We start from the raw sequence: 3,431 nt of genomic DNA, 5'->3' as shown, positions 1-3,431 counted from the left end.
AACATCGTAAGTGTTGTCCACACAACGCCCAATTTCTCCACATATAATCTCGTTTGGTAAAGTCAGAGGAAGGGTTCCTACGCATTCAAATATGTCTATCATCTTATCATTAAAGAGAGGAATCTCATGCTCAATGCTCCTCTTTTCACACTTAAGGCGGTTAAGCATATATTTAGTCTTACTATTGAGGCCAAACGAATAAATGGTATTACTCATTTACTCAGGTCATACAAATGGTATTGTAGGCGTGCAAATGACGGAGTGACGCTGACATTGGAAGTTTCCCGGGGGTTTAAAGTTTCAGCCTTCTTTGTCAAATATCACTACTAATGTAAATGCAGTTTCTGTTATAAGCAACCTATGGAGGCTTTTGCTGGGAACCGTATTTCACTTGCAAAGGAAATTATACGAAAGATAAAAAGGGATCCCCTTGTTCTGTTAAAAAAAGACACTTTCAAAAGAGATAATACAAGCATTCATTTCACAACCTTCCGACACAAGCCCTGCTAGAGCAAGCAATTATATTCATTATGGCATGGCTAAGTTAATAGGAACAAGGGTGTCTAGCCATTCCATGTGTATAGTACAATCAAAAATCTGAAACAGCAAATTTGATGATTCCTGGTAAGATTTTCCTTTAAATACTTGAAAACAAGAGGAGTCCTGGTATAATTCATCTCCGTTTAGCACCATAATTTCGTGTTACCTGCAAAAAGTGTATCAACAGCTCAGCTTCCATCTTCTATTGTAACTGCAAGTACAAATGGACTGCTTAAGCTTTTAGTTCTATGGGAATTGTCAAATCTTGACTATGTTACTACATTCTACTTACAAAAGAGCTACTCACTGAGAACAAAGGATCTCAAAGATTTTAATATTTACACAGACCACTTATGAGAACCTTGCTTTAACCACTGACGAGTGGAAAGGATAAAATTTATTCTACTAATACCTTAGAGCACACCTAACTCAGAATATCAGGTACACCACGGATTATTTAGGTGAAAGGTTTTGGCATGCGGCACATTCTAGTTGAACTAACTTTTGGAGTAACTTCTTCTGGAACAAAGCTTAGAAAACAGTGGCCTGATCATAATAGTCTTACGTCTTAACATGTCAGAATAGATCCCTACAACTTTGTTTGGGTTATATTCTCAGTTAAATCAAGTGGCAAGTATGTAAGCATGGAGGCCTGACTAGGTGTCTTCACCCAAGTCAAGCATATACCATAATACAACTAGCATAAATTGCAGATTGCAGACGGTAGGATATGATTTTTCATGAGCTAAATTAATTTAAGCATTAATCACTAGCCCTTCAACCTTAACAATAACAGTATATATATGAGATACTCCTATCCAAATACGGGATTGCCTTGGAGTTATGAGATCCAACAGTCGTAATATTTACTAAGCACATAATTGAATGAACTGAGCTTGTTTTTTTTTCTTCTTTAAAAAGGTAAAAGTATCGATCAAGATCCAAGAAACACTGACAATGGCCAGATGAAAAGAAAAAATGGTTGCAGGAAATGGCAAGAGAAATAACACATTTTTTTCATACATTCATGATGATAAGAATAACTTATAAAAAAGAAAATACTAATGTACTTACACGAGGCTGGACCTTCTTTAATCTACTTCCCATGTCATCCTCATCAATATTTACAAGCTTTCTATGAAATGAAGAGGTATCTAATTTCCTTCCCCTCTTAGAAGATGAGGTTGTGGAGCCGTTTGGAGCTACCCTCTTTCGACCCTAACTGGGAGACTTGCATCATTCTCCTAACACAAAAAAAGATGTAGGAAATAAGATAAACACTAAAACTTATAATATCATATGAGTTTAGCTATGTTTGCAGCAAAAACAAAACTCCGTTAAGATCAATATCGAGGATTGGCAATGGCTTATTGCAACCTAACAATAAAAACTAGTTCCACACCAGGGAAAATTCAAAGAGAGATAACAGAATCCATACTAAAATGTCATTGGCTTCATTTTCGTCGAATTCCTCTACTTCATCGCCTGATGGAGAGCCACTGTTTTCTTCGTCCATTGCAAATACTGTGTCTGACGCTGAAGCAGCAACTGAGGCAGACCTAATGTTCAACAAATGAATAATGAGAATAATGACCAGGAAAACAAGTTTTGTGCAGAGATATAAGAAACTTCAAGGCAAAAAGAAAAAAAAAAACTTGTTGCTGTGTGGTGAGCTAAACTTTACAATCACTTTGCAAAACAGGAAAAATGAACCTCCTTGGACTGCGACCAATATCAGTTTGCTACAACCCTATTTTACGCAGATGAAATATACACCTCAACCAGGATGGCATTTGGTGAGCACTGATGGCTGACTTAGACAATATTCTGCAGGTGAAGGTAAAGTCCTAAGAGTTAGACGCTAGTTGTCATGGCTTTCTAGGCAAGCTCTACCATAAGTTGCAATCAATTCCTATGAGAGAGAGTAGCCCTTTCCTATGAGAATAATTCCTATAAGTTGCAATCAATTCCACTAACCACTAACCTAAAAAGAGATGAAGGGAGAGAGAGAGTACCTTTTGTGAGCAGACGGTGGGTTGATGTGGCTATAACACTCAATGATTGGAATTAGGGATTTGAGAATGGGTAAGAACACTAAACGAAACTAGCGCTAAAGCGGAAATTTTTCGTGTATTTTCTTACTTTTATTTTTTGAATTTTTCCTTTCGTTAACCTGTTTGGGGCAACTTGTTCCCTAATGTTCCGGTTTTGTGGCTGAGAAGACTGCGCACCACTATATGTGGCTGAGAAGACTGCGCACCACATCTATAGTGCGGCATCCATACTCTAGAACCCCTAGTTATTAAGTTAAAAGGCAAATTGGTAATTACATCGTAATTAATTCTAAATAGTGCGTCTTTCCGTAATCACCTAACAGACTCACCGTTTCGCTTCCACCGCAAAAGAAAATATCAAAACGATAAACACCTGTTCAGTTTTTAACTTCCCATTCCCAACTTAAGAGATACAATGGCGACGGGTCTTTTATATCTAATTTTTTGTCGAGATAACAAGTAATTATTTCTAATAGCTATTCTTCTTCTCCTTTCTCAACTTTTATCTGAGAAAAGAAAAACTCGCTCGCTCACTTCCCAATTTACCTTTCCCATTTTTATTTTTTACAATGAAGACTTACAACCTTTAATAATTTAATTCCCAATTTCCCATTTTTAAATGCAATTGTTCCACGACTTATTTCTATTTGGATTTATTTTTACATGGTTCTAACTTTAATTTTGGGATTGTTACAATTTCAGAAGAAGCCCTTTCATTTTTCTTCGTGGCAAGGGCTTTGAACTCGCCATATAAAATGGGTAAAACTACTGAACTCTTTACTTTTGTGATTGTTAATTTTTGCACCACAAATTGTTAAGCACTTAGTCCTTGATTAC

The 3,431-nt window shown here is 36.5% G+C and overlaps 1 long non-coding RNA gene across 1 annotated transcript; it reads right to left on the bottom strand.

Moving 5' to 3' along the window:
* Positions 1 to 296: 296 nt before the first annotated feature.
* On the bottom strand, positions 297 to 2,721 carry LOC147492347 (uncharacterized). The gene is made up of 4 exons (XR_015199316.1): positions 2,556 to 2,721; positions 1,979 to 2,099; positions 1,615 to 1,784; positions 297 to 706 (listed from the first exon to the last, which is right to left on the bottom strand). It is a non-coding gene; the product is annotated as an uncharacterized LOC147492347 (long non-coding RNA).
* Between the last annotated feature and the right edge of the window lie 710 nt (positions 2,722 to 3,431).

The sequence above is a fragment of the Coptis chinensis genome, chromosome 6, assembly GCF_015680905.1.
Source record: "Coptis chinensis isolate HL-2020 chromosome 6, ASM1568090v1, whole genome shotgun sequence".
Classification (NCBI taxonomy): domain Eukaryota; kingdom Viridiplantae; phylum Streptophyta; class Magnoliopsida; order Ranunculales; family Ranunculaceae; genus Coptis; species Coptis chinensis.
This window is presented reverse-complemented; position numbering and strand designations above follow the sequence as displayed.